Source organism: Ascaphus truei, chromosome 1, assembly GCF_040206685.1.
Source record: "Ascaphus truei isolate aAscTru1 chromosome 1, aAscTru1.hap1, whole genome shotgun sequence".
Lineage (NCBI taxonomy): Eukaryota > Metazoa > Chordata > Amphibia > Anura > Ascaphidae > Ascaphus > Ascaphus truei.
In genome coordinates, this window is record NC_134483.1 from 233,000,100 (window position 1) to 233,013,448 (window position 13,349).

The window sequence follows — 13,349 nt, forward strand, 5'->3', positions numbered from 1 at the left end:
GCCAATTTATGTTTCCCGGGGATACCTAAGTTGCGTAGGAGAACCGCATCCCCGGGGTGAATTTCCTTGTGACGCACTTTGTGATCGTAGCGTCTTTTGTTGCCCGCATTCAATTGCGCTGTCGTTCTTTCAGCCAATTTATAGGCCTGCTGCAGACTATCCCGTAGCCGCTGTACGTACCGGAAGTGCGTTCTGTTGGATACCCCATCGGTAGATACCGGCAGCCGCACATCCACCGGTAATCGGGCTTCTCTTCCGAACATCAGAAAGTACGGTGTGTACCCTGTGGACTCATGCCGTGTACAATTATAAGCATGTACCAATGTCTCCACATGCTTACTCCATTCCGTTTTCTGTGAGCCTGTCAGGGTCCCTAACATATCCAGCAAAGTGCAATTGAACCGTTCGGGCAGAGCATCCCCTTCGGGGTGGTACGGGGTGGTACGTGACTTAGCAATGTTCAGTAGTGTTAGCAATTCCTTTATTAGCGTACTCTCAAAGTCCCTGCCCTGATCAGAGTGGAGGCGATTTGGTAATCCATAATGAATTAAATACTTTTCCCACAGGATTCGGGCCACTGTTACGGCCTTCTGATCTTTCGTAGGGAACGCTTGGGCGTACCTGGTGTAGTGGTCAGTAATCACTAGTACATTGCTAATGCCCCGACTGTCGGGCTCAATACAGAGAAAATCCATACACACCAGATCCATGGGGCCCGAACTTTTCAAGTGCGCCATGGGAGCCGCCCTGGTGGGCAGTGTTTTCCTTTGTAAGCAGCGGTTACACCTTCGACAATGCTGTTCCACGGACTCTCTCATCCTAGGCCAGTAGAACCTATCCTGTAGTAGCCCGAATGTCTTATCAATGCCCAGATGGCCATGGTCATCGTGAAGGGCCCGAAGGACCATAGTCCTCAAGCGCTCCGGCAGGAACAGCTGACGCCGATCGGGATGGTTGTGATATGGGATCACCCGATATAATAAACAATTGTCCATTTCGAACTTTCCAAACTCATTCAACAGGAGTTTCACCAAGTTTTTGGGGGCTTGCTTCAGTATAGAGGGATTGTCTTGTTGTACCGCTTGACGGGCCAGCTCCACTACGGGGTCTTGAGTTTGGTAATGCATTAAATCCCTCCACGAGATGATGGTATCTTCCGTAATATTCATCCCTTCTCGACCCTGATAAGCCCGGGGAATGGCTCGCGAGTGGCATCCCAGAGAATCAGCAACCCGTAGTTCCGAGAATGCCCCCTGATTATTGACTACTGCAGCTACAGAACAGAGGGCACGAATTCCTGGACCCGGGATTTCTTCCCATACTTCATCAGGGGTGGATTGAAGGCCCGGTCGACGAGACAGGGCGTCGGCCCCTATGTTGGTGGGTCCTGGTTTGTACTTAAGATTGAAACTGTAGTTGGCCAGGGCAGCTAACCAACGGTGTCCTGTGGCGTCCAATTTGGCGGACGTATTTATATAGGTCATGGGGTTATTGTCCGTGCGTACTTCGAACTGTACCACATACAGGTGGTCGTGCAGCTTGTCCACCACTGCCCATTTTAGGGCCAAGAATTTCAGTTTATGGACCGGATAGTTCTGCTCACTAGGTGTAAAGCTTCGGCTCGCGTACGCCACTGGGCGGAGCCCCGTCTCATACTTCTGATGCAGGACAGCTCCCAGCCCACTAAGGCTGGCGTCTACATGTAGGACGTATTCACGTTCCGGATCTGCATAAGCCAGGACCGGGGCTTGGGTAAGGCTGGTCTTTAAGTTCAGGAATGCCTGTTCACATTCCGGGGTCCATTTTTCCCCAAAGGGTGTTTGCGCCGTGACCCCTTTTTGTTCGGTCTCTCCCGGATAGACTTTTAGAAGATTGTTCAACAGCTTGGCTTTGCTGGAATAGCCCTCCACGAACCGCCGGTAATAGCCACAAAATCCCAAGAATGACCGCAACTCTTGGACATTATGGGGCCTAGGCCAATTCACCACAGCCTCTATCTTCCCTGGATAGGTGGACACCCCTTCAGCCGACACGATGTGGCCCACATACGTCACGGAAGACCGACAGAACTTGCATTTGTCCAGAGACAGTTTGAGGCCCTCCTCCTGAAGTCTATCCAGCACCTTCATCAGCCTCTCGGATTGTTCCTCTAGAGTTCGCCCGAACACTATAATGTCATCCAGGTACACTAAGCATTCTTGCGGGTTCAGGTCTCCGAGAGTCTTTTTCATCAATCTCTGGAATGTGGCCCGGGGCCCCGCAGATCCCTTGCGGCATGCGAGTAAACTGATAAAATCCTAATGGGCAGATGAAGGCCGTCTTTTCTTGGTCTTCCTGGTTCATGGGTACCATTTACTTCCCGTCAGAGCGTTCAAGAGATCCTCGATTCGGGGCAGCGTGTACTGATCGGGGATGGTGCGGGTATTCAGGGTTCTGTAGTCCACACAGAGACGGACCGTCCCGTTCTTTTTGCGGACTACCACGATGGGCGATGCGTAAGGGCTTCGGGATCCCTGCACGATCCCAGCCTTCTCCATTTCAGCGAGTAATCTCCTCACCTCGTCTACGTCCCGCGGGGCGAGCCGCCGGGAACATTCCCGGAAGGGGGTAGCGTTGTTCATTCGGATGGTGTGACGGGCACTGCGGCTGCACCCCACATCCATATCACTGGTGGAGAATACACATCGTCTTTTCTGTAGCTCGACCCGCAGTCTCTCCCTCCATTCTTCCGGGAGTGGAGAATCTCCAAAGTCGAATTCTAGCAGGGGTTCGAGGGTAGGACCATGGATACTGGGATGCCCCGTCAAGCCCTTTTCTTCGGGGGTCACGGGGTATATCCTGCCCAGCAGCTGGCGCCGATCAATACTCATGGGATATGGAGAGATATTCCGCACGTATACCCAGGTGCGATCCGGAATCTTCCTGGGCCATTTCTTGACGGAGGCCAACACCTCGTAGCCCAGCCGTTGTTCGTCTTGGGCCACACTCTCTAAGGAAAAGAGCTGATCCTCCGGCCGTCGGTCCGGGTAGTGACAGGCGGCGACCATCATTCTTCCTTCCCCCGGGGGAATTTGAGTCAGCCCCCACTCTTGACTATAGAGCACCCCATGCTCTTCTTCAGTTGCGATTTTACCACAGACCTCTTGGAGGACGGGGCAGGCCGCCAGGGCTAGCAGCGGAGCCTCGCCCACTTCTTGCAAATACATGCGGAACACCGCGCGCACAATGTCAGTGTTAGTCCCTAAGATGATTGGGGCGCTGGGGTGATCCTGAGGTTCGGGGCACACTAAGGCCTCCACTTCCATGGGGTGATGTTTACCAGTGTTCAGTTGGGGAATATCTAACTGCACCTTTACTATTCCCTCGATGATGTTATCCTCATGACTCAATCCCCTGAGTCGCAAGGCATCCGCAGGGAGCAACGGTAGTCGATGTAGGTGTTGGTCGTAGAAGGGCCTATACACGATGGTCACCTGGGATCCCGTGTCCAACAAGGCGGCGGCGTAGATGCCCTCAATAACTACCCGAATAATGGCGACGGGGCCGATTCAGTTGCTTGGGGGGGGCGACGACGCCTCTCCATCTTCCAGGGTCTTGCACGGCATCGACTGCGCCGGCCGGGACGCCGTTTTCCGCAGGGTGGGGCAACGGGCACGCAGATGTCCCATCTTTCCACACGCGTAGCACTGAGTTTGGCTGAGGTAATTCTCGCTTCTCCCGGTTGGTGAACTTCGCCCAGTCGGGGGACGAGATCTGGGCGTCACTGGTGCGCCGGCGTCCTCGGGGTCGGGGTCCCCAGGTTCGGGCGCGTCGGTCTTTGGTTCCACCTTCTTGACCTCCTTACTCCCGGGCTGGGGCTTCTTCCCAGGGGCTAGGTCACGTCCTAACAACACCGTCTCGTGCGCTTGGACCCGGTCCATTAGGTCGTGAAATGATAAGGCTTGCCCGGGCGTTAGGCAGCTACTGACCCGCACCGACACGGGGTGCAGGGGTAGGAGCCCCCTCAACAGCTGAGTGGTGCGCAGTCCATTGGCTTCCATCCTTGGCAACACGCCCTTCCTCACCAGGTTCCATAAGTCCAGGTGCAGTCGCCTGAGAAAGTCGGATACCATCTCCCCTTCCTTCTGGGCTAACGCATGAAATTTGGCCATCAACGCATAAGTATCCACCGGAGCCCCATAAGCCTTCGTCAGGCAGTAGATGAGATCCGCTGCATCAGCCTCCGGGTTGTCATCCCGGTAGTAGTGCACCATGTGGGACGCGGGGGGTCGTAAGCACTCAACGATGCGCTGTCTCCGGACCGTGTCCGTGCAGGTCCATTCAGGTAGCACCTGTTCTGTGTGGTCTAACCAGTCCTCTATCCCTACTTCCCCTTGGGGCGTGGGTTTCTCACTGGAGAAGGCCTTTAACTTCCTATACTGAAGCAACTGTGTGGTGTGGTGGAGAGCGGCTGCTATCGTGGGAATAGAGGTGTTTCCAGGTAAGCTATCCCCAACTGAGGGGTAGGTGTCCAATCTTGATAGGCTAAGTCGGTTGAGGCCAGACCGCAGGCCGGACGGGGTGGACGATGAGCCTAGGCTCAGGGCTGCAGGCCAGCGAGGTTGCAGGCCACGGTCAGGGGATTGGTCTGGGCCCCCAGCCGAGGCACCTGCTGTGGGTGTATACTCTCTCTGTGGGGTGGAAGCGGCTAACGGTGCTGTGGTGTCCACTTGGACTATGGGGCACCGTACCCCCGGGGCCTCTGGCAGCAGTAGTATATGGGGCAAGGCCTCGGGGCATATTTCTTGTTCAGTGGCATACAAGACGCGGCGCCAGGCCTGGTCGTGGTCGTAGAAATGGTCTTGCACCTGGGCATTGTCCAGGAGGGGAAGCTTCCGGACCTGTTCGGTCACAGTACCTAACGAGATCGTGGCGGGAATATGGCCCAGTGCGAAAACTCGATTTAGGGGAATCCCACGCCGCTGGGCCCACTTGCGCACCTCGAGCGCCGAGGGCACCGACATGATGTGGGTTGGTTGCACAAATGGAGAAAAAAATGTGCAGGCAGCCCAGGTCTAAGCTCTCAGCAGCGCCTCCAAATGTAGCCCTTTTTCTGAACCCCTGAACAAAGGAACTACTGATGCTGTGTTTTACCTGTGGCTCCAGGAGCTCTAAGCCTCCGCGGTTGGGGAGCCTGGGGTCTTACCCACTCTTAACATGATGCAGCGCCTCCACTTACCCAGGATCCCCATTTTAGAAGATCTACCCTGAGTAAGAAAACATAACAAACTGCATTTGTGCAACAGGCAACCTTTTACTATTTTCCTAACTAATAAGATAACGCAGAATACACATCACATGCATAAGACTCTTACATTCTATAATCATAACATAACACACTGTGGCTCGGCCACACATTAAAAGGGCTAATGTCCTGTACACAGGTGGCTCTGCCACTCTCCAAAGGAGTATGTCCTGGCAACTAGTATTTATATTGAATAGTCTGCTAGCACACTAGTGCCCCCAATTAGTTAGTCACTGCGGTGACCACACCTCTTCAAAAAGGGTCCGTCGTGTCGTTCCAGACCTTTCGCTGACACTCTGCTCTGCTTTGCGGTCTGTCTCCAGACCAAGATGGCGTCCGCAACTCCTGCAGCTGAACCAGCACTAACGGGATGCTTCCCTAAGTGCTACGGCCGTCCCTACAAAAGCAGCACCCTACGATGACAGGGGTATTACTCCTGGGGGCTGGGGAATGTATCTGTCCTAAGCGGAAGGGTCACTGACCCTCCGCTCGCACACACGAGGTTCCGCCACCTTCCTCCTTCCACTCTCTCACTCGTGTGTCCTCCAACACGCTTCCTGTCTCTCTCCTCTCCAAAATCCAACCACCCTATTGGTCCCCAGCCTCAGCTGACTTCACCACAGTTCACAGTTCAAAGTTCAACCCCAAGGTCCCGCCGGATTGGTTGCCGTTCGCGCGCTTTCCTCGCGCATGCGCAACCTTGCTATTCACACAGTAATCTTACTTGCAAAAGAACAGTATGGTGCTTCCTGCATTAGTAACAGCGCGAAACCCACATATATATGTACACATTCCTAACACATCCTTACACACATATTTCACAATGTTCAGTCTACAGGACAATAATAAATGACATATATTCAGTGTAGGTACCTGCTAAACAGAGTTTACCTTGACGAGGTTGGCAGGTTTGAATCATGTTTGATCAAAAGATGCAACCAAATGACTCCTTTGTCACACAGATTTAGGTTCTAAATGTAAAAAAAGTCACTAGTATATTTTAGCCCAGCTGGTAGGAGCACAGGAATTGTTCTTTGTTTTCCATAAATGTCAGGCCAATCCTTTTACCCCATGACAGCTAAGGTGACACGTCACAGACTAGGGAAGCTACCTACAGGCCCCGCGTCGTCAGACAAAGGGATACATCCAGGCTCGGGCTTAGGCCCCGGCCCCACGTCACGTCCGGTGACAACACGGGTGACGCGTCACATTCCAGGAGACCACGCACCGGCACCGCGTCATCAAGAGCATGCGAGGGCTTAACCAAAACTCCACTCTAGATCCAGGATCACCTGCACCTGCAGCTCACTCCGCCTCCACCCTGCCATTGGGCGCATGCTACAGAGTGAGTGTTTCACCCTAATCTCCAGCAGCTGCTTGCTACCTCTCCATTGGGCCTCAGTCCTTTATATGCTCAGCCAACCCTCTGACAAATTGGCTGAGCATAATCTTTCGTCCTGAACGTAGTTCTTACCTCAAACCTCCATTGCCTTGTCCTGTTGCCTTGCGCTTTCTGTTCTTGTTTGTTCCTCAGTGTTTGACCTCGGCTTGTACCTGGACCCCCGACTTCTCTCTACCTCGACCTCGGCTTGCATCTGGACCTCTACATCTCCGCTTCTTGACCCCGGCTATCCTCTATGACCATCCGACCTCTCCAACCCCTGACCACGGCGAGTATTATGACTACCCTCACTTCTCCAACCCTGACCCGGCAACACAATTACCCCTCTGCTCTCTGGACGTGCTCACGCAGCTGGAGGTTGTTTTATATTAACATCCCCACCCCAGCCTCGTGATCCCGTCCTGTTTGTGGTGAGCACCCGTTACACATACTTCACAAAGGGAGGATCTGTTCAATACCTAAGATGGCTGCTGCAATGAAGTGACATCATTCTCACAGAAGCAATTGGGACAATCTCGCTTCCTGGAAAATCCTGCCCTCAGTTCCCGACAGGAAGTGACTTCATCCCCACTGAAGAAAGCGTGGCCATCTTACTTCCTGTCAAATCCTGCTCATACCTCCTGACAGGAAGTAAGCCTCACTATGGCTCTTATTGCCAGAAGCTGCCGCTGGCCTTTAAATAGCAGGCAGTTGCTACCTGACTGCTTGTGCAAAATACTCTATGCCTTGCTCTGCCTTTGATTCTGTTTGTCATGACCCCTGCCTGGACCTGAATACCTCTTGCCTTGTTCCGGAGTCCAGAGTCTTCCCCTTGCCTGTGCCTGCATCTTCCCCGGAACCGGACCTGTCTTCCCCTTTCATCCCAGGCTTCAGATCCCAGGCCAGGGTCAGTGTACCTTCTCCCTACCTCTGCCCTGTGGGTCCATATCCTGTCCTACAGTCAGCTTTGTTACACATTGCACAAGTCACACAATGGACCCTCAGGGGTAGGAACACCGACCCTCTCCCACCTTGGATCACCCGGAGAGCTCTCCTGAAGGGAGGGGGGCCCAGGGGGCTCTGGCACACCAACGCCCAATTTCTAGTGCCTTGCACCCTGATGTTCATCGCCTGGATTCCTGCCTTTCCCCTTTTGTTCCTGGTTATTGCATGCTTTGTCCTGACTGGACTTCCACATGGACTCCTGCTTGTCCTCTTCTTGCTACCCAGATATTGGCACATTTCTCCCTCCAATTAGAGAGGAATAGAAACCATTACGGGTAGTTTTGGGACCTGCTGAAGAGGGTTTACAGCAACGTGGTAGCAGGCTTATAATCCTTTAGCCAAAGCATTGAACTAAAAAAACCTTACTTTGTATATAGTGCTACTTCTCACTTCACTGAGGATTCGGTGGTCTTTGCGGCTACTGAGACTCTGCCTTTAAGGAGGCTGGATGTCCTCCGGGTAGCACCAGACCCTGGAGTTCTGTTCCCGGGAGTTTACAGGTTGTTCTGTTTTTAATGCCTGTTCATAGTTCCAGTTCATAGTTCCTGTTCCACGTACCTTGACTTGACTGCAGCCTGGACTGTCTTCTGACCTCTCCATGGAAATCTGCCCGGAATCCAGCCTTGCACGCTGCTTTGGTAAGAACTCTCTCTTGGTTATTTCCCCCAAGCCTATAGTGGATCGTCCGGAGTTCGATCCTGAAGGGGGGATACTATAAGGGATCTGTCCGGTACCTAAGATGGCCGCTGCCATGAAGTGACCATCTTCACAGAAGCAATCAGGACCATCTTGCTTCCTGGAAAATCCTACCCTCAGTTCCCGACAGGGTTACTTCCCCCACTGAAGAAAGCGTGGACGTCTTACTTCCTGGCAAATCCTGCCCTTACCCCCTCACAGGAAGTAAGCCTCACTCTGGCTCTCATTGCCAGCAGCTGCCGCGGGCCTTTAAATAGCAGGCAGTTGCTAACTGATATTGCTCGTGCAAAGTACTTTATGCCTTCCTCTCCCTTTGATCCTATTTGTCTTGACCCCTGCCTGGACCTGAATACTTGAGTACTGAGTCCTGAGTCCTGAGTCTTCCCATTGCCCGTGCCTTTATCTTCCCCGGAACCGGACCTGTCTTCCCCTGCATCCCAGGCTTCAGATCCCAGGCCAAGGTCAGTGTACCTACTCCCTACCTCTGCCCTGCGGGTCCGTATCTTGTCCTGCAGTCAGCAGCATTATAGAGTGCAGGTAATATGACAAGAATTTGTTTTTCAGTTTTTATTGTTAGCCATGTTTTTTGGTTATGTTTTGCATTTAGTGTTTTATGTTTCGTGTTTTTTTGTGCTATCTGTAGCCCTGTTTTGTTAGCTCGGTATGGCAGCTAGTATTCCATATCTGAGGGTCGTACCAGGTTTCTTTTTATTAACTGTTGATAGTTATTTATGGTGACCTTTGAGGATATATCACCTTTAATTAATGTTTAATGTCTGGGTACGCTCAATAGATATAGTTTTTAATACAGTAGTGGATGGAAATCTTCCATTTTACACAGTGGGGATTCCCCACCCCTCTGCGCTGCATCTGGGTGGCCATGACGACGGGAGATGCTTTTTTTTCCTTCTCTAGGAGTCTCTCATTTTCCATGGAAACTTGTGACCTACTCATCATGTCATTTGACGCTAGTGTTCTGATGTCACGCGAGGCAGTGCCGGCTTCCTGATGCAGCTGCAGCTAGGCGAGGTAGGTGATTATCTTGGGTATATATATATATATGTGTTGAATATGTAATGTCTGTAGCTCTCACCTTGACCAAGGCTGCCTGTTTTAACCAAAATGTTGGATTTTATGGCTTATTAATAACCTTTTGTATCCAGGTCTGCTGTGCCGATGCTAGCTTTTTGGTTTGGTTTCCCTAACAGCAAGGAACACTGGCATTTCTGACTCATATGTCCTTTCTGATCTGTGCCTGCATGATTCTACCTTCTACACTTATTTGTGCCAGTAAAATGAAAGCAAAATCACTGATGGTCGTTGAAGTGGTATTCATGCTTTGATAATGTTGCTGTTCCCTATTGCTCCATGGCAGTCAGATTTAAACAGTGGTCATTTTGATTTTCTGAAGGGAAACAGAAACACCAGCACATAAAAATGAAAATATCTTGGGAACTTGAGGGTCCCCAGAGCAGATTTTGTTTTGCAAACATATGTGGCCAGGTCTCCCTTCTGTCCCCTTACCTCCGGGTGCAGCTGCGCTTGGCAGCGGAGGCGAGGGCAGGTGCTGGCGATGTGAGGGGGAGAGCAGGGGCAGGCAGGCTGGCGATCCGGTCGCCGGAGCTCTGCCATGGGCACAGCCATCTTTGTTATGCGCGCGCATGCGCGATAGGGAGTTACACATGCGCAGTGCCCTGTTAGGTCCGACGGCCATCTTGGTACACCCTGTGCATGCGCAGGACATGGTATAGGTACAAACACGCTCCGTGGGGGAACTATATGTCCCAGCATGCTCTGGGAGATGGCTACATGTGACACAGAACAGCCAATAGGGCTGCAGCAATCCCCTGCATCTAAGATAGATACAATTGTTGCACTTGGACCACGTTAGTCAGTCGGAGCTAGGACAAGGAGAGGGTAGGGTGTGTGTTCAGGGAGTCTGTGACCCCTGCACTAGGCCAGAGACCCGCTTAGGCCGCAGCTAGGCCCCGACTCCCTAAACTTGTGATTGCTGCAGGGACAGGCGCATTAGATAGGGATACTGCCCATGTAGTGCCAAGTGGGAGAGACACAGCCAGGACACGGCAGCGAACTGGTAATCCGGTGGTCTGGGACCAGATCACCCCACAGATAAGAGACTCTCTTCACGGTGGGACCCTCCAGCTGGACACCACCCCACGTGGAGGCGGATTCCTCGCTGACGACAACGACAGTGTGGGACCGGACGGCCCCTTTTTTTACTTCAGTTGGCGCTACCGGGTGCTGGACTACCCGGCAGGTATCACACCTACACCTGCAAGTGCACCAACTTTAACACGCTATTGGGGCAGCGCTGTCACACACACTTTGGGTTGGGTTGACTCCTGTGGACACCAAGGTAGTTGGGTGCCTCAGTACTTTGGGGAATATCCCATGCGTTGGAGGGCACTGTGGGGTTACTGCCGTGCATGGCCTATTTGGTGTGGGAGCTGTATTGTTATTCCTTTTTCATATACATGCAGTAAACTGTTATCTTTATCAGTGTGTATTATTGCATTGGGTCCTGTGATGAGGTTATCCAACATAGTTAGGATCCCGCACAGGTGGAGGCGCTGTACAGGTACACCCCAGGCTCCCAGCAGTGGAGGTTCAGGTCTCCTGCGAGCCACAGGTAACGCACCACACCCACAGTGGCCACCATATCTCCCATAGGGTGGGGAAATGTGTGCTACACAAATAAAAGATTTTGGTAGGATCGCTGCTTTAAATAGCTATGCAGGAAAAAAATGTCCATACTGCTTCAGTTTCTGCTTAGCTTCTTTCCGGATATAAACAAATGTCACTCATCATGAAAAACACAAAGCTATCAGAATAAATAACAGGTTAGCTTGTATAATCCGAGATTTGTATCTTGACATTATTTTTTATCCAACTGCTTTGCCAGTATCCCTAATGAGCCAGCATTCTAGAAGTATAAAACAATTATGTTTCTGTTCTCACTTTGTTTATGTGGAACCAAGTGCTGTGATTTAAATTGAATACTCAGAGACTGTTGGAAATTATTAATCTTTACTCATTAGAGGATCTTCGTTGTGAATTCTCCTCATGAGCGAATTCTTTATTTTTAGACTGACAGTTTCTTTTGTCTTGACTTAGCTTTTTCCTCATAACTGTTGGTTGTATAATTTATGTTAAAAGTCACCTAAGCCCATTAGTAATTTGCTATTTGACTTCATAGCATATTTGTAAAGTAATTTTGCACTATTGCCTACATCAAAAAGTGTTAATGAGATCCTGTTACATAACTGCTTGGTGCTCTCGGAGACATTTGACCTTTTGTTAAAGTCATTACTAGTTTTACAATTATATTGATTTTACTTTGAGCTTGTTAACTCTTTTTTGCTCAAAGTGCTTCTTAAAATGAACATACATTTCCACTGTTAACCCAGAGATTACACTCGAGTAGTTAAGCAGAATTGTTCATTCTTTTGAGCTTTCTAAATAGAACAAGGTATTTTTGCTTAACCAATATTTATTTCTTAATTAGGGATGCATTACGGAGAGAGATAAAGTGATTTTGTACATTTTCCATTTAACATCTCTTTGGTAAAGCATTTATTGAATTGTCAATTGCTTAATAAAATGATTCATGTATTACCTTCATTTAAAGCACTTTACTGATTTATGCGCTGTAAACGTTATGTATTTATTATATACCAATTATAATGGGTTCTATTTCCACAACACACTGACTGAATATTGACAGGATATATAACTGTGGGATATAGCCTACATAATTCTGTCAGCAACAGAAACTGAGTGGGTTAAAGCCAAAGTCTGTGGTACTGCAATACAGAAGGTGATGCTTTTTCAGTATTGCTCTGGTAAATATAGGCTTTCTGAAACATTTCTTTGGATATATATATATATATCGGAAACAACAGAAATAAGCCTGCAACTAACTAGAAGAAATAACACAGAATTGCTTAAATCAAAAATTTTAAATAATACTGATAAATAACAGCCTAATGACGGTGCTAGGGACAAATACTTTTTGCTTGAGTGCTTTTAGTGGGACACCTTTTCTTTCTTTGTTATTTTTGGTATATGTATATGTGTACTGTATGTATATGTGTATGTGTATGTGTATATATATATATATATATATATATATTATATATATATAATATATATATATATATATATATATATATATATATATATTTTTAGAGAGAGATATGCAAACTGTTTACTAAAAAAAATGAGATAAAAATGGCAAGTTCACAAAAAGAATTGCAAGGTCATAGGGCCAATATACAGGTTACTTTGTCATGTGAGCTACAATATTTTTACATACAATTAAGGAAATATTATTAACACTCATTCTTAGCTATCTGTATACCTTTTATCAGTGTATTACTTTGTAGATACATCTTACACCTCTAGAATTGTAGTAACTGTACAGTATGCTAAGAGATCGTGGGGAAAGGCAGGTTTGGGGACTCGTGTGACATATGAATGTGCTCATAAGATGTTTCTTATTTGCAGTACACTGTAGGGTGGAGGGTTTTGTCACTTCTTTACTCACCATAACTTTCTTTGTGCCTGATGGTAATTCTATGTAATTCTTATGTTTGCAGAAGAATTTGTTTTAAACAGTTTTGTAGCATGGTCGTTTGTTCTTTTGATCATATTGTTAAAAAGACACAGACTGATTGGAGGGAATACTAAGATGTGTTCATGCAAACTTTGTCTGTAATAAAGATAGAATACCACTATCCAGAATCATCGTCTATAGCTTAACCACTGTATGATGTGACAAAGGATGAATGAAGCAGGTTTGTGGACCTGGGGAAGATGTGCAAAAACCCTCACCTGATTATGTCTGACATGAAATGTAATGAAATACATGATGCATTAGATGTATTATCTTAAGGTTGTGTATCAACATAAAGTATAAACACATTGTATATAGACACTATATAAACACTGTATATAAACAAA